Below are 24447 nucleotides of genomic sequence, written 5' to 3'. Positions count from 1 at the left end.
GTTCTTTGGATGATTACCGGTAAGGGCACCCTTATTGAGAAAGTATGTCACTGAAGGTGGGCTTTGAGGGTGTATATCCTCAACTCACTCTCCATTTGCTCTTTCTCATTGATGATTGAAATTAAAGATGTGATTTCTCAGTTTCTTGCATTAGCTGTTTGTTATCATGCCAGATTGACCATGGAATAAAAGCTCAAATAGACACATTAGTCAAATTGACACATTTGCCACAGTATCCTGCCACAGCAAGGGAATTGTGATAACAGGGTAGTTAATATTATATAACTTAATGCCTCAATTCTTAGTGATATACCAGCATGAATAGACTATTGCTGTTGGATATTCTAAATTCTAATATGTTACAAATATATTTTAAATACTTCTAAATGGGTTCCAAAAGATCTTTAGCTCATGTTCTTGTCTAATCAACATCAATCTGCAATGTAGATGAGACAAATCAAATACTTTTCAGCAATGAAGTAAGGACAAACCATGTACTTTTCAGCAATAAAATAAAACAGAAGTGTATTCTTCTGTTTTAGGTTACAAAGACTATTTTCTCTATTTCTAAATGACTATTGCCTTTCTTCTTAAGATGATTTAAGAAACACAATATTTATTATTACCACAATTACCACCATCATTATTAGTAGTATTATTACATGGGGAAGTTCCTTGTAGTAAGGAACTAAATTCATTGTTACCTAACATACAGAAAAGAGATCAGGTCTCTAGGAATTGTATACTACCAACTACTAGAGGAGCCCAAAATCCATCCTCTTTTGGTTGAGCCATCAAGGGAAACACAGGCCTTGCCAAACTTCTTAATTTCAGTCTTGTTCAAGGTCTTGACAGAGGAGACATTTTAAACCATGGCAAATATCTACCCACAGAAAAATGATGATATCATAAATATTTGAATTTAAGCCATTGTTTCTGTGACTCCTTACCCAGTATGAGCAAACACTATTTCTTTTCTATTAGTATATTTTTTGTTTGCAATTTAATTTTTACAAGTATTTGTCAAGTCACTTGAAGAACTTCCATAAAATGTTAGTAAAACTGAGCCAGAAGCCACAAGTTTTAATTTTATCATTTTTCTCAAGGGAAAAGGTGATGTGATTTGAAATTTTATGTTTCACAAACTGCATGAATAAAAATTGAATTGGGTGAAGGCTGTAGAAGTTATCCACAACAACCATTAACAGAATTTTCATAAATCATAAAAGAACTCTGGGAACTTAAATTAATTTTATATAGAGTAGACCTAGAAACTTAGCAAAACTGTTAAGAAATGAAATGAATTCATTTTATTTGATAATGCTTTCAACAAGTCAAACAATAATGCTTTTACTCAGCAGGTGTATTACTTCATAACCTAAACTTGGGCAGGCTTTGTAATGATCACTTGTGTCAAATTTGCTTGTATAATCCTAACATGCATCTTATCTGTTATTCCTTGGACTCAAATTGATACCTACTTGCTTCCAGTTTGCTTGTACATTACCTGAAAGAAAATAAAGAGGAAATAAATCAGCAGGCCAAATTTTCATATGTACTAAATAATAATGAATTATATAGGTTTGTATTTCTTATGTTAGCATTTAATATCTGTGTTTTGTGCTGCACTGCCATGTAGGAAATACTCTAACTTCTTTTTCCAACTACTTTCATGACCATATTATATATTTTCAATACTTAGGTAGTGGGAGTCCTAAATTCCCTTAATGCAAATTCTTGATCCCCATTTTATTATTTCTACCCATAGCTTGCTCTTTCTTTTTAAAATAACTTTTACTTAAATTAGAAACGATCTTATTTTATGTACCAATCCCAGTTCCCTCTCTCTGTCATCAGCCCATGTCCCTCACTAACCCCCATCCCATGCATCATGCCCTCTCCAGGGAGATGACACCTTCTATGAGGGATCATCAAAGTTTGTCAAGTCATTTGGGGCAGGGACTAGGCCCTCCTCTGTTTATTTAGGCTAAGATATTATCCCTCCATAGGGAATGGACTCCTGAAGTCCATTCATGCACTAGGGATAAATACTGGTTCCACTGCCAGAGACCCTATGACTGTCCAGGCCTCCTATCTGACATCCATATTCAGGGGACCTGATTTGGTCATATGTTGGTTCTCCAGTTGTCTGACTGGGGTCCATGAGCTCTCACTTGTTCAGTTCAGCACTTTTTCTAATGTGTTTCTCAGCCTATTTATTTCTCAGCCCATTATGGTCTATTTATACTTGGGCTACTTTTTTTTTTTGGAGTTAATCTTGAATCCTGCAACATTTCTGAAGCTGTTCATCAGCTGTAGGAGTTCCCTGGTAGAATTTCTCGGGCAACTTATGTAAACTATCATATCATATGCAAATAGTGAAAGTTTGACTTCTTCCTTTCCAATATGAATCCCCTTGATCTACTTTTGCTGTCTTACTGCTGTAGGTAGAATTTCAAGTACAATATTGAAGAGATTTGGAGAGAGTGGACAACCTTGTCTTGTCCCTGATTTTAGTGGAATCATATTGAGTTTCTCTATTTATTTTGATGTTGGCCTTTGGCTTGCTGTATATTGCCTTTATCATATTTAGATATGTTCCTATTATCCATGATTTCTCCAAGACTTTTATCATGGGGAGGTGTTGGATTTATTCAAAGATTTTTTTCAGCATCTAGTGAGATGATCATGTGGTTTTTCTTTTTCAGTAGTTTATGTGGTGGATTACATTGATGGATTTTCACATGTTGAACCATCCATGCATCTCTGGGATGAAGCCTAATTGATCATGGTGGATGATTTTTCTGATGTGTTCTTGGATTTGATTTGCAAGTATATTATTGGGTATTTTTGCATCAGTGTTCATGAGGGTGTTTGTTCTGTAGTTCTCTTTCTTAGTTGTGTCTTTGTGTGTTTTAGGTACCAAGGTAATCATAGCCTTGAAGAAAGAGTTTGGCAATGACTCTTCTGCATCTATTGTGTGTAACACTTTGAGGAGTATTGGTATTAGTTGTGCTTCAAATTTCTGGTGGAATACTGCAATGAAACCATCTGGTCCTGGGCTTTTTTGCTTGGGAGACTTTTGATTACTGCATCGAATTCATTAGGATTTATAGGTCTATTTATATTGCTTCTCTGTTCCTAATTGAATTTTGGTAAGTGATATATATCTATAAAATTGTCTATTTCCTTTAAACTTCTGAATTTTGTGGAGTACAGGTTTTCAAAGTATGACCTGATAATTCCCTCAGTGCCTGTTGGTATGTGACCCTTTTCTTTTCTGATTTTGTTCCTTAGCATGTTCTCTCTCTGCCTTTTAGTTAGTTAGGATAAAGGGTTGTTTATCTTGTTGATTTTCTCAAAGAACCAAATCTTTGTTACATTGATTCTTTGTGTTGTTTTCTTTGTTTCTATTTTATTAATTTCAATCCTCAATGTGATTATTTCCTGGCATCTAGAACTAGGCGAGGTTGCTTCTTTTTGTTCTAGAACTTTCAGTTATGCTGTTAATTCTCTAGTGTGGCTATTCTCCATTTTCTTCATTTGGGCACTTAGTGCTATGAACTTTCTTCTTAGTGCTGCTTTCAGAAAAGTCCCATAAGTATGGGTATGTTGTGTCTTCATTTTCTCTGAATTCTAGAAATCCTTTAATTTCTTTCTTTATTACTTCCGTTACCCAGGAGTGATGCAACTGATCATTGTTCATTTTTCATGAGTTTGTAGTCTTTCTGTAATTTGTGTTGTTGTCTAATTGTAACTTTAAACCATGGTGATCCAATAAGATAAGGAGGTTATTCCATTTTTTGCATCTGTTGAGGTTTACTTTTTTTATGAGTCTGTGGTAAATTATAGAGAAGGTACCATGTGGCACTGAGAAGAAAGTATATTCTTTTGTGTTTGGATGGAATGTCCTATAGATGTCTCTCAAAACCAATTGTGTCATAACCTTTGTTATTTCCTTTGTTTCTTTGTCAAATTTCTGTCTTGTAGTCTTGTCCAGTGGAGACAGTAGGGTGTTGAAGTCTCCCAGTATAGGTGTGTGGTGATTTATGTGTGATTTGAGTTTTAGTAATGTTTCTTTTAGGAATGTGGGTGATTTTGCATTTGTGGCATAGATGTTCATAATTGAGACTTCATATTGATAGATTTTTTTTCTATGATGAATATAAAATAACCTTCATCTCCTTTTATTAATTTTAGTTTGAAGTCTAATTTAGTAGATATTAGGATACCTACACCAGCTTTTTTCTTAGGTCCATTTGATTGGAAAATATTTTCCCAAACCTTTATTCTGACCTCAATAAAAAAGCTGGTGTAGCTATTCTAATATCTAACAAATTAATGTCTGTCTTTGAAGTTGAGATGTGTTACATGTATGCAGCAGAAGCAAGGATTCTGTTTTACTATCCATTCTGTTAGCCTGTGTCTTTTGATTGGTGAGTAAATACCACTGATATTGAGGGATATTAATGACCATTTATTGTTGATTCTTGTTTGTTTTGGATTTGTTGTTGTTGTTGTTGGTGGTGGTGGTATTGTGTGACTTTCTCCCCTTTTTCTGGCTTTTGGTAAAGTGGGATTATCTATTGCCTATGTTTTTGTGTGTTTAATTAACTTCCATGAGTTGGAGTTTTCCTTCCAGTACCTTCTGTAGGGTTGAATTTATGAATATGTATTGTTCAAATCTTGGATTGACGTGTAATATCTTGTTTTCTCCATCTATAATGATTAAATCTTTGCTATGTATTGTAGTCTGGGCTGGCATCCATTGTCTCTTAATGTTTCTAGAACATCTATTCAGGAACTTCTGGCTTTCAGAGTTCCCACTGAGAATTCAAATGTAATTCTGAAAGTTTGAATTTATATGTTAATTGACCCTTTTCATTTTGTTCTCTTAGTAGTCTTTCTTTATTCTGTAAGTTTGGTGTTTTGATCATGATGGTACAAAGGAAGTACTTTTGGGGGGTGTCCAGCATATTTGGTATTCTATAAGCTTCTTATACTTTCATAGGCATATCCTTCTTTGGGATGGGAAAGCTTTCTTCTATGATTTTGTTAAATATGTTTTCTGCACCTTTGATCTGGGCTTCTTTGCCTTCTTCTACACCTACTATTCTTAGGTTTGTTCTATTCACTATGCTGCATATTTCCTGAATATTTTGTGTTAAGGATTTGTTGGAATTGAGATTTTCTTTGGGCATTGTATCTATTTCCTGTAGTGTATCTTCAGTACCTGAAATTGTCTCTTCCATCTCTTGTATTCAGTTGGTTATGCTTGCATCTGTGGTTTCTAATTGTTTACCTAGATTTTGTATTTCTATCCTTCCCTCAGTTTGTGTTTTGTTTATTGTCTCTATTTCAACTTTCTGGTCTTGAACTATTTGAATCATTTCCTTCATTTGTTTGGCTTTCCTTGCTTTCTTTTAGAGATTTGTTGATTTCTTGCATTGTTTTGCTGTGTCTTTTTCTCTACTTCTTCTAAGATTTTTTGTTTTGTTTTTTTCATCCATTTTGTTAGGAGATTTCTCATTTCATCTTTGAGGGCCTCTATCATCTTCATAAAGTTGTTTTTAATGTCATTGTCTTCTGTTTCATCTGTGTTGGGATGGTCTGGTCTTCCTGCTATAGAATCCCTAGACTCTGGTGGTATAATATAGCTCTTTCTGTTGTTGGATGTGTTCTTATACTGTCATCTTTCCATCCCTCTTCCAGTGGGTAAAGGTGGTGTGTCTCCCTCTCCTTGTGGGTACATGTCCAAGGCTCTCTCCTTTTCAGGTGAGTGTGTGTTCAAATAGGAATGGCAGCCTATGCTGGATGCTTTGATGTACCTCCAGGTCTCACTGGGGATTCTGTGGCAGGAGAGGACTGGGAGTCACAGATCAGGGGATTCTAACAGGGAAAGGTGGGAAGGAGAATCTTCAGACTCACCTCTCTAGGTGGGTGCAGGTCAAAGAAACAAATGGAGGCAGATGCTGAAAGATTTGATCTGCCTCCAGGTCTCTTTGGGGATTTGGTGATGGTTCAGTTCTGGAGGCAGAAGGTCAGGAGTCTATAAAAGGAAAGGTGGGTAGTAGAAGCCCAGGACTCACGTCTCTCAATGGGTGCAGGTTCCAGAAAGAGTTTGCTTGCTCAATTCTACACTCTTATGGCCATTTCCTAGACCTTTCTGTTGATGTCAATTGGGCTGTTTCTAAAATTTTATAACTTACCAAGAAACAAAGATATCTGAGTTGCCTCATCATTCCGTTTCTGTTACACTGGTTATGTTTTATTTTTATGTAAATTTATTTTTCACCCAACAGAAGTTTTGATGTTTATTTCCTTCCCCCCAGTTATTCACAAATGCTCTAGTCAACATTTTTTATTTTAACAATTATATCAATTTTTACTTGTCTTCTGCCAATGAGCTACTATCAAGTCACACATCTTTCATAATAAATATGATAGGTGATTAGTTTTGCCAACTAACTACCTTAATCCATGAGCTATATATGGACTTCTTTTATTCCTCCATGTGTATTATATATATTTCACCATCCATGATCAGCCTCATCCCCAAGAGTGAAATTGCTTGCTTTTTCCAATGGAATTTCATGAGGCCTGAGAAGTGTATACTTACAGAATATTATCTTTAAGGAATACAGAAGGATGGACAAATATATCAGCGTTGTGCTTGCCTCTCATGTATGACATCCCAGATTCAGTTCCTCTATTCAGCTTTTACTCTTAGCTTCATATTGAAATCACATTGATTAATTTGCCATTTTCTGATATATCTTACTTTACGAATGAGTACTATTTGTTTATACTTATTCTAATAATGCCTTCTCTTAGTTTCTCTGACTGGCAATATTTTTTTATCTTTTTCTTTGTATGGGATGAAAACTATTAGCACCAGCTAACAACTACCTAGTGAAGTGTTAGCATGGGATCATTACACAGAAGCTTCTATAATCCAGTGGAGACAAGAAACATCCAGTGTTAGCAATAGGATTTTGCACTTTCATTCATATGGTACAGATATGGAAACATGAATGGTGAAGATTTGGAGTAATTGTACTTTCTTCTTCTATAGTTTCAGAGATTGCAAGGCCATATTCTGTGTGGCAGGATTGAACAGACAACACAGAATCCTTGAAAGGTATTTTGTAAAACTTGGACGACAAACCCTATAGTAGTTTGAAAGAGAAATGACCTCCATAAACTTGGGATTTTTTTAACTCAGTCCACAGTTGACACCATTGTGTGGGAAGGTTTAAGAGGTGTGACTTTGCTGAAAGAAGTGTGTTGCTGGGATTGCTCTTTCAGATCTTAAGGCCTCATCCAACTCCAAAATTGTTCTCTCTGCATATTGTTTGTGGTTTGAAGATGTAAGCTTTTAGTTTCCACTCCAGCTGTCATGTCTTCTTTGCCATACTGTTCCCTATTCCTTTAAAATCACAGTCTAAATTAAATTCTTTCTTATTTAAAATTGCCTTGATCATGGTGTTTATTCATAGCAACAGAAAAGTAATGACTACAGAGGCTAATTTACAATAGTGACCTCGGTACATTGGAAATGACAGCACCTCAGGACACTTGCCAGGCCAAGAGACAGGCTTTGTGTACTATACACAGAAGAACTGAAGGAAGTAAAACCATTTGCAACTCAGAAGATTCCATTATGAGTCCGAGTATCTACTAAACATAAAAATTCTTCAGAATTTTATGATTTCCTTAATGTATTTTGGTCTCAAGAGGGCCCAGATTCTTCCATTTGGTAAGTAATGTTTACTCTGTGTCATTGTGTCTTGTAAATATGCAACTTATTTACTTTTATTTTATAGGTGCTGAGAGTTAGCAGACAACCTTGAGTACCAGATATTTGGAAACTTACCTTATTTAGATTAACTGAAATGGGATGAGTCACCCACTATGAGTGTCACTATTACTTAGTCTTTGAATAGATATCCTCTCAAACTTCTGGTGATATGAATTCCCTTACCAGATATGCAATATCATGGAAGTATTAGCAAAAATAAATCCTTCTATTCTTAAGTTGATTTTGTTATGTTTTCTCATCACAGGAACAGAAAAGTGACTAATATCTCATCAAATGTTGCTCAGAATGACTATAATAAAGAAAACAATAAATGATTTCAAAAAGGTTGACAAAACATAACTCTTATTCTGCTTGTGGTTATTTAGTATTGTCAATCCATATGGATGTTACTATGGAGGTCCCCCGAACAAACCTGAAATTCAGTCTAAGATATGACCTAAGTATATCACTTTTGGATATTTACATGAAAGATCCCAAGTCATTATATCATGGGAATATTTATAAATCATTGTTTACTACATCACTTACTATTCACCATGGTCAACATATAGGACCAGGCTAGTTCTCATAACTGAGTAATGGATAAGACAAATGTGAAATATGAATGTGTATAAACCTATGTATGTAATGTGATGCACAAACATATACAGTAAGATTTTTTTCAGTCCTGAAGAAAAGAAAGACATCATATTATTTCCTGGAAAGAGGATACATCTGGTTATAATCACATTTAATATATTTAAAAATTCATAAAGACAAATATTATTGCTTCTTTTATTTTTTCTTCTTAGAAAATATATAGGTACAGAAAATTATGTATATCTTCTTGAAGTAAAATAAAAGTAAAGCTTTGAGGGAACACAGGTGACTAACCAAAATGGTAGTAGGAAGAAAAAATTAGACTTAAAAGAGAAATATTATAAACATTATAAACTTGAAAAGTAAAAGATAAAATAAAAAAATATTGCAAAAGGTTGTTCAAATGTGTTTTCACATATAATAGAAAAAATGCACAAATCAAGAGAAGTACTAAGTAGTAAAGTCTAAATAACTAGGCAGACTAGATGCATTTAGACTGGACTATATCATCCTGCAAGTTAATATAAATCATTAAAATTTTACTGGAAAATACATCATTGGGGGTCTGGAGAAATGAATCAGCAAATAAGAGTGCCTATTTCTCTTCCAGAAGAAGTGTGCTCAGCTCTCCAATACCTTGGAGATCCAGTGCTTCTAGATGTTACAGTCACCTACACTTTCATAGACATACTTACATATAGATATACACATGCATATAATTAGCAATAATAAAACAAATAATTAAATTTCTCCTTGAGATAACTTTGACATTTCTTGTCATAAACTATGGACCTGTGGGTTTTCATAAGTTTGAAATAGTAAGTCATTAGTCTGCAGTTGTATATCAAGCATTTTTGTCTATAATTTAGATAGAAATAAAATCTTGCCTGCCTTGTATCTTGAAATTAATATAAATATTTATGTTCATTTTAAATAGGAATACTGGCTTCTCAACATATGTCTTCTATCATGCACTGTCCTTGAATTGAGCTTTCTCTGCTATAACATCAGATGATCTGATTCTTTAATAAGGTATACCTCATAATCATTAGGCAGTTCTATTGGGTGTCCAGAGAGGAAATAACTTTGATGATGCATCAAAATTATTTAGTAGATGCATCGTCCCTTATTTCTGCAATATCTAGAAGAGTTAAGGATTTGAATAGTCATCAACTATGTATGTGATAGCATATAGTATATGACTTTCTCATTTAATTTAAAAAATATGGAAATAGTGTCTGTAATAACTGAGAATATAACTCTCCAAGTTATTAAAATTAAAGAAAATCCTATGTTATTCTTATTTACCTTTTACACTTAAAAAGAAGAAAAACAGTAATCAGGATTAATTAGAATTAAACTTTAAAAATATTTTTGTAACTTGTTTCCACAAGAAAATAGAGAAATAATGAGTTCTGATAGGAAACATTGAATTGAATTGTCTATAGTAATTTTAGGTGGGAATAAAATTATTAAACACTATACAAGATTTGTATACTTCTACAATAAAAACAGGTTTTTCACTTGTATAAAACACATCATTTCACTTATTATGAGTATATGAACTCTCACAAATCATTGTCCTACTGCTTTTTCCAGTTTAATTATTAAATTATATGATCTGAAAATGTATGTCTATGTGACAATGCATGGTTAGTATCTTGAAAGTTTTATGGCTTAGTCTCTCATTGTGCTGCACAATGAGATCACTTATGGTTCACTTTAACCAGGAGCTGCATTCATAACTAAGGGATGAAGCGTCTTAGATCCTATTTCCAATCCATCAAAACATCTACTAAGTTAATATACTTTTATTTAAAATGTCTCCAATGTTATAATATGTCTCTGTGCTTCCAGGATTTATAATTTTTATGTTAAGGAAACAAAGAAATTTTCTGTTGGAGCAGGTTTTTAAATTTGGCTAAGAGCCTCTTATTCATGGAACAGGCAATCTCTTTCCAAGTCTTTTCTGATGAGGAGACATTCCCTTTAACTCCAATGCTCTTGAAGTCAATACAAAACAATGAACCCAAGACCCTCTATACTAGTCCTTAAAAATCCATTTAGAAAACAATTGCTCCATTCAAAGTTCATCTCCTTCCTCTATGAGAAATTGCAGGAAATGTAATTTTGTGGCAAGCATTTCATTTCTTTTCTTGGAATAGATTGAGGTAAACGTAAGGTCAATGATTAGATAAATGCAATGTCTTGAGATGCACTATTTGATGGTGTGGTACGCCTGATGGAAGTTTTCAATAGTTACTCAGTTGTATAATGGGATAAAGTCCCATGGCTCTATTTAAAATATCATGTGACTTCTTTCAATTAATATTACCCAAAGTACTTTGGCACAAATACAAAAAGCACTAGGAAGTACTGCTTAGCCTGTGAGTGCAGCAGTCTTTGCTCTGTAAAGAGGTCCTCAGATGTACTGCATTACTAATAGTTCTAAAATACCTTTTTCAGATATCAGTTTTATACATTAGAAATTCTGTGCAACCCTGTCTTTTATGCTGCAATTAAATCTTAAGTCCTACTAAAATAAGCACATAAACACACAGAGACAGAGACAGACACACAGAAACAGAGGTGCATAGATAGTCATTGTTTGTGAAATTGTCCATTTTAATGGCAAAACATATTCTTTTCTCTGTTTAATGTTTCCATGGTGTTACTGCCAAGTTTTATATCAACTTGACACAAGGTAGAGTTATATTTGAAGAACCTCAATTGAGAAAATGACCCCACCAGATATGTCTATAGACAAACATGGGGTACATTTGCTGCATTGATGAATGATGTTGGAGTTCCTAGCTCACTGAGGGCAATGCTATCACTAGGCTATGTCCTGAGTGTTAGAAGAAAGTAGGCTTACCAAATCATGAGCCAAAAATAGTCAACAACATCCCACCATGGCCTCCTTAGCATCTCCTCAATTCCAGTTTCCTGTCTACTGTAATTTGAAGCTGTAAGATGAAATAACCCCTTTTCTCTCCAAGTTGCTTTCAGTCTCAGGATTTTATCACAGGAGTAGAAACTCTAAGAAACATATTGTATGTAAGTCAATAATGTATTGGAAGGGAAAAGTGTAGCTTTGCAAAAATTTGAATATAAAAACACAGGAAGGGTAGTGACTTCATACAGTATTTATCAAACAGAGAAGCTAAATCATTTGTACGATGGCCTTTATATTTGCATCATATAGGACTAAATCAAGATGCACAATTAATACTTAGCTGGCATGGGAGAGAGCATGATCAAAAGACACAATGACCAATACCCTTTTTGTAGTGTACCTTCCTGTTAATGTTGCTCTACTGAGATTATGTTTATTTTTATTTAAATACAGATTGTTATTTGGGATGAAATTCAATGACTGACACTTATCAGTGATCAAAATTACACATTCTCGTTTTTCCCTCTTAAAATGGAAGTGCTTAGTATTTTGTATAACAATTGTTACTTTACTAATTTTTAATATACCAGTTCCATATTTTCTGACACAGAACAGTTTAAGGTAAGTATTTCAGTATCTTTTATTGAATTATCATGCATTTGTAAACAAATTAATTCTTATGATTGAACCTTTAATGATAAGTAATACTTAGCATAGGCCCTGCCCCATGAAATATTCCAAAATATTTAAAGCTGGCAATTTTACAATAAGATATTTATTTATCCAAAAGATCAGCTTCAAAAGCTAACATCTGCCCCATTGTTAGGTTTCTCAAAATGGATGACATCATAATGCCCAAAGCTGATACACAAGTGAGAGGCCATCAGGTTAGACAGAAAGCAGGTAAATGTGAGTGAAGAAACAAAGGATAAGAAGCTGCTCTTGTACTAACTGACACATTTTTATGAGACCAGGATGCATAATGGTTTCTGACAGTCCTGTCCCATAAGTATACTCACAGATTCCGCCATCTCTCAGTATCACCACATTCATGAACAAGAATTCAGCACTGGAAAATTTGGAGAATAAACTGTATATGAATTATAGCAAGCATATTTTAAATGTTTCTAAATTTTCAAAAATTATCTATAAATAATATTTAAAGTTTCCTTCAGAAATGCTTTAATATTAACCTTGTACTGATGCAACTCTACAGTCTCCTTGTTAATTTTTCCTGCTTCATTACCTTGCTATTCTACAGAAAAACATTTGTATCTATGATTCCTCCCACTACAAAGCCTACCTGCATCTTTTAGATTTCCCTGTATTTTATTCTCTTCAGTTTCATATGTTTCATTTCTTCTTAACTGCGGAATACAAAATGGGAACAACTAATAGGAGAAATAATTTACTGAGGCTCAGAGTTCAGGCAAAAATCTCCATGATAGAAACACAGGGCATACAAGCAGCTTCAGGCTAGGACTCAGCAGGTTGAGTGCAAGGTTACATTATCTCTTCCAGGAAACAGAGAATGGATCCAGGAAGTGAGACAGTCTATCATGAATAAGGCACATGTCCCAGTGACCAGTGATTACTGACTACTTCCTTTACCCAGTCTTTGATTCCAAGGGTTCCATAGGCCATAAAAGAGTGTCATTAACACTGTTTTAGCTTACAGCCCTGTAAGGAACATTATATTTCGCATGAAAAAAAAAAACAAGAAAAGTTTTTACAAACTTTTGTTGTTTGTTTTAATTCATCTTTATTTTCCTTTTTTTCCCCCAAGCAGCCTCCAAGTCTGTTAGTTCAGATATAATGAACACATTCTATTTTTATCAAACATAAGAATTACATACTTTTATTTGCTGTTTTCATTTTCTTGCTTGCTTATATTTGCTGGTTTCTTATGAAGTCTTCTCCCTGCTTGATTTTCTTTCTTTCTGTAAGTTTCATTCATGCTGGAAGCCTGAAAATCTCAATTACTATGGAACCCACAGGATTTCAAATTACAATCCTTATGAACCCACTGTCTATTACAGCAAAAACAATATAAAATTTCAGTAGCAATGGCATAAGGAATCATGAGACACCCAGGCAGAATCACATTATAGATGAGGCGGCCAGGAGCCAGTTCTGGTGATGCTATGGAATAGAATGAATCTCCATCTCTTTCAAAGTAGGCATTGCCAAGGCAGGAACAGAATCCCTTGGAACTAGCCTGTCAATTCACCTTCTTTTGGAATTTCCCAGCAAAACTCAATTTGATTTCCTTATTTAGATTAAATGTTCAAAAAATAATTTATGTCAGTGCCAGATAGTATATTTTAAAAAAAATATGAAAGAAATTGTCTTTTTGATGATTCAAGTATGAGCTATCGACCTATCAAATCGCAACAGTATATGTACAGTCCATTAAGTATTCACATTCAGGTGACAGTATGTTTTTGACCAATAAGCAATAATTGTTTGACTCCAGCTTCTCAATGAAAGAAATTATTGTTGTTGATTTATAGTATAATATCTCAAAAGATTAATTACTTTTTCCCATGCTACTAAAAATCTGAATTTAATTGTCTCCTTATACAAAGACATTTTGCAGTTCTTGATTCTTCCAAAATATAGGCATCAGATTTTGTGCCAACATTTGTCAACCTTTTATGAATATATCTGATGTGTAGACATTCTGAAACAGAGTGAGTATCTTTACCATGTACAATTAGCAGCATCTCATATACTTGTTTCCAAAAACAAACAAATACTAAACAAGCAAATAAACACCAATGAGTTTGACTGGCTGTTTCCGGGTTATCCCTACACTTCCCCCTTGAATGTGTGCTTTACACCAGCATGATGCTTCATTCCAATAACACAAAGAAGTAGAACTGGATGCTTATTGTTCACTAATGGTTGAGCTCTTCTTGTACTTTTGAGACTTCCAACAAAATAACACTTCAGCTTTTGCAAATGTTTCTTTAAGTTCAGTCAAAGCTTTTTATAATTTAAATTGGAAAAATCTTATTTTACGTATGAAACCCAGTTTCTGTTCCCTTCTATCCTCCCATGCCCCCTATTAATCCCCCTATCCTACCTCCCATCCACTCCCCAGGGAGGGTAAGGCCTACCATATGGGATCATCAAAGTCTGCCACATCATTTGGAGCATGGACTAGGCCCTTCCCCTAGAACCCAGACTGAGAGAATAACCCTCCATCGTGAATCGGCTCCCAAATATAATTCTACACTAGGGATAAATACTGGTTCCATTGCTAGAGGTCCCATAGACTGCCCAGGCCTCCTAACTGACACACAGGTTCAGAGGGCTTGCTTTGGTCCTATGCTGGTTGCTTAACTGTCAGACTGGAGTCATGAGCTCCCACTTGCTCAGGTTAGCTATTTCTGTGTGTTTCCCCAGCATGGTCTTGGCCCCTTCACTCATCACTCCTCCCTCTCTACAACTGGATTCCAGGAGTTTGGCTCAGTCAAGCTTTTTGAAAAGAGTAAATTAATTTTTCTATATAGGTCCCTCCTCCCCTTTGGCCAACTTTCTCCCTCTGGTCATCCTCATCTATCTCTTTCTTCTTCTATTTTTAAAAATTAACTGTTTGCAAGAAGAAATGCAATATATTTCCTAAGGTGTGCTGTTGACTTAAAAAGAACAACTCCATTTAAGTAAGCTGAGGAAATGATGAGGGAATGATTGCGTAGTTCATGGGCCATTCAACCACAACCCAAAGGGCAGTTAAATACTTTCTTTCAGTGAAACATTCCTTCCCTAGTAGTCCATAGAGAAACCAGTGGACTATAGGCAGACCAGAGAAATGTTGAGTTTGATAGCTAGCTAATTTCATTCAAATTTGAGGAGGTACCCTCAGACTAAACTGGCTGAACCTTATCCTCTTATTACATATATGGTTTGACAAAAGATTTTCTGCCCTGCAGTATGAAGTAGATATTGAATCATATTCTCATTCCTCCTATAAAGAATCCAGTACCTCCTGTTATAAAAACCTTTTGTTTTTATAGAGTACTATAAAGCTAGGCCTGGTAATAGAAAGAAAATCATGTACCTAAAGACTGTTACCACCATCCAAAGAAGTAATTATGGAGGAAAAAAATCACTGAGGTAATGAAACGGAATTCAATTAAAGATAAGGAATTTTAGCTCCATATACTTTTAGCCAGAAATTGCTGACCCCATGGAATAGTTGATTGGTCTATCAAAAACCTTATGAGATGCTTACTTAAGATGGAGGGATGGCCTATAAAACACAGTATTAGCTTCTGAGCCAGCAATCAATAAATGCTTTCTTTCTTCTATAACTAGAAATCCGTGTTTCCAAACTGAAGGGAATGTGGCAATGGCTCTCCTTAAATTGATTTTCAAAATCTACTCACAAAAGTGTTATTTTCTATCCTTTAAGGATTAAATATTGTTGAATTAAAATTTTTAATTTTCAAGTAATATTTTTAGAACTCTTAATTTAGCATGATGGTCTCAGTGAGGACAGGGTGACATTATAGACCTTCTCAGTAGCACATTAGCTTCATGCCTTTGTCCTTTGAAGCATCGCATAGCAACAGAACTTCCACAGAAGGACTGGCTAATGAGCCATCCACTATATTTACCCAGTCTCCTGACTTTGTAAAACATAAGCTTTTTTTTAATTTAAATTTGCCTGTTTCAAATGCTCATATGTTTACTGTAATGATTTGAAAATTTAAAAACAACTACCAGTAAACAACAAGGCTGAAAATCTTTGTATTTAAAGTTACTAACATCTGTCTAGACTTTGAAATTCTAAGTCTTCAGACAGTAAAAGATACCCAACACGGGCAGAGTCACTAAATTTCAATCTTTTGAAAATGATGTGTCCAACAAACAGGTAACAAATCACTTCATGTTGAGTGATCGATCCGCAGTCATCAAGGCCAAGGTTTTGTTTATTGAAATATACCAGCCAATCACAAGCCAAAGGCAGCCAGGCCAGAAAGAGGAGAAGGGAGCAGGGACAAGAGGGTGTCACATGTTCACGGTCCTTAAGAACCATTCCCACATCACCTTAGATTTCCCCTCACCACACATTCACGGGCGTTCCTGGCACACCTGTCCAGGCTACTAGAAGGCACGGCTACAGTGTCTCCCTACTACTTCAGAACAACAACAACAAAAAAAGCATGATTCTTACAAAGGATGGAGTACAAATAAAAGAACTAGAATCATTGTCATTGTATAAATGTGTATTTATGCTAGTGATACTCTTAACACACATATTAAAAATGTGTGTACCTGGATCCAAAGCTATGAGAATAACCCTCTAAAACCAATTCTTACTATTGGACATGCCAGTTTGCTAATACCTTTTAAACCAACATTTTAATCATTGAGATTTTGGAATACACCCAGTAACAGGTTAAAACAGAAAAAGTAATCACATATATGGACATACACAACAGGAGGTAGCAGTTTCAATTTCGCTTTTGAAGTCATCAAGATAAGCCTGCATTTGCTTTAGGATGACTGAATCACAATAACCACATATTCTGATTCAGTGATGTATGTATGTATGTATGTATGTATGTATGTATGTATGTATGTATATATGTATGTATGCATCATAAGTATGTCCCAGACACATCAGTAAGCTGTATTTTTTACCTCATTTGCCTAGCACCTGCATTTTTTTCTTTTATATTTGTCACAATGCCACAAGAAACAAAAGATGAACAAATAAATTTTCAGACCCTATACTGGAGTCTTCCAGATATTTACCTAAAGTTTGGAAGACATAGAAAAAGCAAAAGACTTACTAATATAACTACAACCTGAGCAGATATACTCATTAAGAGTAGTAAATACAAATCTTGCATGAATTTCCTAAAGCACTGTGCATCTCAGTTCCTTAGGAAGTTTTGATATCACTGGTTGTTTTTTTTTTGTTGTAAGTTGTGGGTTTTTTGATTGTTTGTTTTTTTGGTTTTTACAATTCCTTAAACCAAATAACTTATTTAGAACAAGTGTGCTTAAACTATGTGATCCTCCCAAAGTTTTGAATGCATAGACCTGCCACAACTCAAGCCTTACTATTTGAAATTCATAGTATGGTCCCTCTTTCCCTCAGAATGCCTAATTAGCATTATTAGGTTGTATTTTCTTTTAATAAACTGGAATGTATTTTAAACGCCAGTAATTTAATGTGAACTTAATTTTGTTTTTAAACTAGGCTTCTTCACTGCATTCCCTTCAGTGTAATATATATTTATATTCTCTTTGTTTGTTTTATATAAGGGTATTTTATATATTGTTGTAAATTATATCATTGAGTAATAAATATTTAAATAAAGTCATCAGTGTCTGATGAAGATAATGTCATTACATGGGAAACATCCTAAAAAAGATAATATAAATTAATGTTTTAAAATCTCTAGCTATCTAATTTAATAAGGCCTACTTATTCTTAATGTTCTGTGAGTGAAATAAAAAAAAATATGACAGTGCTTTCCTAGAGGTATGCACAGGTTTTGGAGCTTGAAAAGATCATGAGAAATACTCCCATTGAGATAACTCCTCTAGGTACATTCACTGTGTGTGTGTGTGTGTGTGTGTGTGTGTGTGTGTGTGTGTGTGTGTGTGTGTGTGTGTGTGTTTAGTTATTTTCTTCATTTGTCATAGTAATCCAGTTCCCTTTCCATTTCCTTCTCTACCCCTAACCCTGTTTTCTCCCACACTACCTCAATCCATTTGTCAGAAGGAGTAAGGCCTTAGATCATTGAAATCAATGTATCTTAAGACCCAGCAATACTTCTCTTGGGCATATACCCAAAGGATGCACAATGATACCACAAGGAAATTTGCACAGATATGTTCATAGAAGCATTATTTGTAATAGCCTGGACCTGGAAACACCTAGATGCTCTTCAGCTGAAGAACTGATAAAGAAAACATGCTCCATTATACAATGGAGTATTACTAAATTGTAAAAAACAATGACATCTTGAAAATTCCAGTGTCTTTATGTATGACCAAAGTCAAAGTTTAGAGAAGACACACCAAGTGAAATGGCAAACAAGGGACTTGTAGCACCACAGTAAAATGAATGCATACTGTGTGAGAATTTCAATGTGGGAAGAAACTAAAATTTATTTTGGAATGATGGACTTCGGTCACATAGAATTGCTAATATTGTGAAGTTCTTCAGCACTGCCCATATACAACATGAAAGAAAAACTAACAGATCCCTAACTGCAAATGAAAAAAGTGGATCGAGGACACATGAGTTAAGCACTTTCACCAAGGGTTTTCAGTTAAGTAAGTCAGCAGATTATATCTTGACACTATAGGCTTATATGTTTACTTTACAAATTTTCTAGCAATAGGACTGTTGATTTCCCCTTCGAAAATAGCAGATTAGTTTTATATGCTAAAGAGGGTCTTTTTTCTATAAGTGCCCGATAAATAAAGAGCTGACTCTAGTTATGAAATATGGTGACAGCACTTAAAGTTTTCATTGGGTAATTAAATTTTTGGACTTTTGCTCCAGTTGGTCATCCATCACAATTATAGCAAAGTGCTCAGATGGGAAACTGTTCTAACTTTAAAGCTCTCACTGGAGATTGAGTTACATTGTAAGGCAGTCTAATTTGATAAAACCTGAAGTAATTATGAAGACCTACTTGTCATTGAACTATCAGATGTTATTCTTTTTTTCCATTTTTTTATTTAAATTAGAAACACGATTGTTTTACGTGTCAATCCCAGTTCTTTGATAGTAAGTCATAAAGAATTGTTATTGATAAATGGAGGAGATAGCTGTATTTTTTCCTGATGAATGTTATCCCAAAGCCTCCTGTGTTAAATGTTGAATTTCTGGTGCAAAGTTGTTAGAGGATAGTGAACACATTAGGGATGCTGACCTAGTAAGAGGTGCTTCCTTAATGTGTAGCTAAATTTTGACAGGTGTGTGTGTGTGTGTGTGTGTGTGTGTGTGTGTGTGTGTGTGTGTAGTTTTGAATTTTTCTCTAAATATAAATCAAAGAAGTTTTGCTCCAGCTCTGCATCATATCACAATAGTGTGCAACAAACCCAGATATCATACAAGAAACATCAGCCAAATTATGGCTTTTTCTAATTATGTTAAGTATCTGGTTTTTTGTTTTCAGTGATACAAAGCTGAAAAATACGAAAATAAACTATAATTTCAGTGAATTAACATTTATTAGGAGGAACCAGCATAGGACTGGGTAGAAACTCTCCTTGATTTTTAAAGTCCTTTGTGTTGAATAAATGTATAATTCAGAAAAGATATTAGACATAACAATGTTTTCAAATGTCAGGATTCTATTAAAATTATTTAAAACAATAATGTTATTATATGGTTATTTGAAAGTGAACCATAAATATTTAGAACATAGTATTTAGTCTAACATGGAGAGGTTTTTATTATAATTTACTAAGTTTTATATAATGTTCTCATGAAACTCATTATATCTGTGTTTTTGGATAGGTGGTTCAGTATGCTGAGCAAGAAGAATTCGGGAAGCATTTGACCTTTAGAAAATGTGTTAAAAGTTCTTGATTAAGATTTGAGTAAATGCAAACATGAATTCTGTTTTATTTTCTCTGTTGAATCAAATTACACATTTAAGAATATGAAAAAACAATAGTATATTTAAAATTAAGAGATAACAAAACAATTACCAAGTCCGTAATTTAAAAGGGGGTATGTCATCCCTCTATTTGAATGCATAAGGTGATAATAATCTATTACTATCCTCTGTGATTTATATTATTGTCAAGGTTATCAAATTGACAAGATAGATGATAATCTTTCTAGAGAAACAGAGTCAGCATTAGGAATTCTGGTACCTTAAGAACTTTATTTTCAAAAGTACATTTTCTATCTCCTTTCTTGACAAACCCTTCACTTTTCTTGGAAGTAAGCAAAAGTGGTTACATATTATTAGCATAAAGTAGAAAGTGAACTGTAGATATGAAGGTCTTCCCAGAGAACAATCAATAGAAATAAAGTAACTCAATGACAGTTACAGGTCTGAGATGTCAATTCCTAGTACATTTCCCTTGGTAATATTCAGTGAAACTACAACCTCTGAAAAATGAGAATTTAGCAAAATGCCTAAAGCGATGGTTAAAATTTCCTTGAGACAGTGGGGAAATGTCTTACCTTAACTCTTCTATGTTTAAAGTACAAATGTATACAGTCACAGCATGCCAGTTCTGTGGAATGGTTTGCATAATTTCCTTTGTGATTTAATTAAAGGGGCAAAATGATTTACTCATATATTTAAGCACAAAATAAAGTTTAAATTCATGTTTTATATGCAATACTAACATGATCTAATTGGACTTTGAGCATTAGTAAAATATCTTATTTAACTATCACATGTAAACAATCTACTCTTCTATCACTAGGTCAACTACTTTTCAGTGTACATTATACATCATATTTCCTCCTATAATATCTATACAATTTCCTGAAAGGAGTTTCTCTAATTAAATATATCTTATTGAAATAAAATCACTATTTTAATCAAATATTTCAAACATCTAATGAGCCCCTGATGTAAGGGTGAAATAAAAGATACTTTTTTCTACACAAGTTTGCAAACCTTTTTGTATTCCTTCAGTCTGATAGTTCTAATATACTCTGATTCAGGAAGATTTATTCTGAGACAAACTCCAATGAATTAAATTTCACATATTACTATACTTTTACATCATAATCTTTTTTCATTAGTGTTTTAAATGTATATTCAAACATTAATGATGAAATTCCCAATAAGCAGATGATTTCACCTATGTGGCCACATATGTGGTTCATAGTAAAAGTATACTACTGTTTCATTCTTTCTTAGTTTTTCATGAAATATTTAGATAAAATTGTGCTGCAAAAGTTCAATATAATCAATAAATAGAATAAACATGCAATTACACAAAAGCTATTATATAATTAACTCTATTAATTTACATTCTGGCATCTAATTGTGATTTTATAACCCAAGATGTCATGCCACAGATATTGTGGCACACACCTGGGTCTATAGCACTTAACAGCTTATATCAACAGATTACAAATTTGTGGGTAACTTGAGCTACAGAGGCAGGCTTGTGTTGATTACTTGGTGGGACCTACTCAAGACAAATGAAATGGTAAACAAAACTATTAATCAAGTACTTGTGAAATTAGAGTTGAGTTCACAAAACTTTAGTGAAAAACAAAAAGGTAATATTTCTGAACTTGAAGTACAGTATTTACTGTGATGGAGATTCTTAGAAGAAAAATAAAATAACACATACAATGAATACCATGGAACGTTCAATTCTTTAAACATTTTGAGCTAAACCTACCTTATAAAATAATATTCTATGTATTTACTACATGCTTCACATAGTTTTGATTGAGTTAGGAATTACAAGAAGGCTGACAATAATTTGAATTTTGCCACAGTGTTCAAAGCACCAACCCTTCACTTCATGCTTTTGCATGTGAATGATGGGTGACTATACCTGCCAAATTTATGCCAACTAGATAAGAGATGTAATCTTGCAACAGGGGACCTCAACTGAGGATAATGTCCTCACCAGATTGGTCTGTGTGCATGCCTGCCACCCATCTTCTTGACTGCTCATAGTGAAAGGATCCACATCGCTATTGGCAGTGCTACAGCTGGCCTGATAGCCCTGGGTGCTATAAAAATATAGCAGGTTGAGCAAGCAGAGGCGGGGCATACCAAAAAGGAACATTCTTTTCTGACCTCCATTTCACTGCCTGTCTCTAGGCTTTCTTGAGTTCATGTTTTGAATTCTACCAATGATGAATTTTTGAGTTGGAACTACAAGCTGAAATAAGCCCTTGCTTCCTCAGGTTGCTTTTTGTCATGGTATTTTTCTAAAGCAACAGAATCCTAACTAAGCCTGTAACTTTCTGCTATCAGCGGGCCTAAGCTGAGCACTCAGATCATGCTTATGCTCCATTTCTGTGTGTTCAGTAATGAGGACCCATTGCAGGCACACAAGCTACTTGCTGTATTTCCCTGCTTCTTTCTCTCATAAGTGCTATGGTCTAGGAAGTGTGTTTCACACTCTCCTAACTTGGACTTTGGCTGTCTTGTGAACAGACATTTTTGTTTGCAAAACTTGTTAGAGAGATTAGATTAAGAAGGAACTTATACATGTCACCACTGTTGGCTGCTTCTTTCATCAAAATATTTAAGCTTCCTAGTTATTCCCACTTATGGGGTTGTTTGATTTCTCTTTCATGCTCTAATTTGCCATCTTTACTCTTTCATCCTATTTTAAAATACATGCTGCATGTTTTTTTCCAGAGGCTATAGTGTAAAGTTTTATAAATACCACTTGCTATGAGGGAACTGTCCACCCTATTTTCATATCAGTTTGCAAAATGGTAAATCATACCTTCTGTATATAGCAAATGATTCTTTTATAACCTACAACAAAGGTTAATTTGTTTGTTTGTTTTTTGAGACAGGATATCCCTGTATAGCTTTGAGCCTGTCTTGGAACTAGATCTTGTAGACCAGGCTAGTATCGAACTCACAGAGATCTGCCTGCCTCTGCTTCCAAAGTCCTGGGACTAAAGGTGTGCTCCACCACCACCTGGCTACAAATGTTAATTTCAAATGTTCTCCTTGCAATGTATTCTACATCAGTATCAGAAATTTCTTTTATATTTAATGAATTAAAATAATTATATCAGTTCTTTCAGTAGTTATTGCTCAAAACAAAGGAGACCAAAATATGCCCCATTTTTACTCATTTTAACTATTGCTGCTTTAACCAGCCAACATCCCTCAAGAACTTCAATCAAGATAGATTTTTGATCAAAATATCTGAATGTCCATCATTTACTGCATACTTGAAAAGCTAAAACAAGAACTCCATGTGCCTTGTTTTCCCTTAAGAGAAGAAAATTCATGGATTTTTATTTTAAAATAAATTTTTAATGAAAATAGAATTGCACCACTTTCCCTCTTCCCTCTTTTCCCTCCAGGCCTTCTCAGGTGTCCTCCCTCCAGCTGCACCCATGGTCCCCTCCTCTAAAATTCACAGAATATTTTTCTTTGATTTTTGTTGTTGTATATATGTCTATGTGTATATATGTACACACATATAAATACAAGTGGCTGAGTCAGTTTTTCTTGTGTGTATATGGTGTCAGAGTTGATAATTTTGCATTAGAAAACCAATTATGCCCATATTCCTGTGATAGGCTAACTATTCCTCCCCCAGAAATCATTACTTTCCTACAATTCTTTGTCTAGAGATGATCCTACATAAAAAATTTTCTTTTTCCCTATTATTTTTATTTTCATAGCCATAATTTCAGTCTTGCTTATAGGGCCATTACTAGGAAACACTGCTTGATAACAGAATTCCTGGTTGTAAATGCTCCCTTTACAACCATGTTCCCTGAGCCACAGATGCAGGATCTGGGATGTACATGTACCCACTGGGGCTGGACTTCCCACAAACTGTTGATTTGCTATGACCAGTTGTGTTTTTGTTTTATTTTGTGTGTGTGTGTTTGTGTGTGTGTGTGTGTGTGTGTGTGTGTGTGTGTGTGTGTGTGTGTGTGTGTGTGTGTGTGATGGTCTCTTTTCTTTAAAGAGTATTTGTTGATGAAGGGTAGCAGCTATACTTTATCTGTGGGTATAAGGATAAGATTCAGAAAACAATGAGAAATTATTCTGGTCCACCAAATGGTGGTAATAATTGTTTCCTAACATTCATGAATTTAAAAAATGTTGAGGTTAGCTAAATTCTAGTACCAAGCATAATTTTCCTCCTATTGATGGGCCTTAAGATTTTATCCCAAGATATTATAAATGTTTGAGATGACAGATGGAACTTTCAGGGATTTGAACATTGCATATTATATAAAATATAACGCTGCATATATTTCAAATAGATATGTTTTAATTAAAACTTTAATTTACAATTAAATAGAAAGATGCCAATGTAGGAGTTACAGGGGAATTGTATAGCTATGTTTCCTTTTTCTGCTTACCAGACTCTATGCATCCTCAACATCATATTTGTGTCATGAAGTGTGCCACACCTATCCATTTCAAAGCTCAAAACCATTTGATACAAAATCAAGAATGCAGGATTTACT

The sequence above is a fragment of the Cricetulus griseus genome, chromosome 5 (genome assembly GCF_003668045.3).
Source record: "Cricetulus griseus strain 17A/GY chromosome 5, alternate assembly CriGri-PICRH-1.0, whole genome shotgun sequence".
Lineage (NCBI taxonomy): Eukaryota > Metazoa > Chordata > Mammalia > Rodentia > Cricetidae > Cricetulus > Cricetulus griseus.
This window is presented reverse-complemented; position numbering follows the sequence as displayed.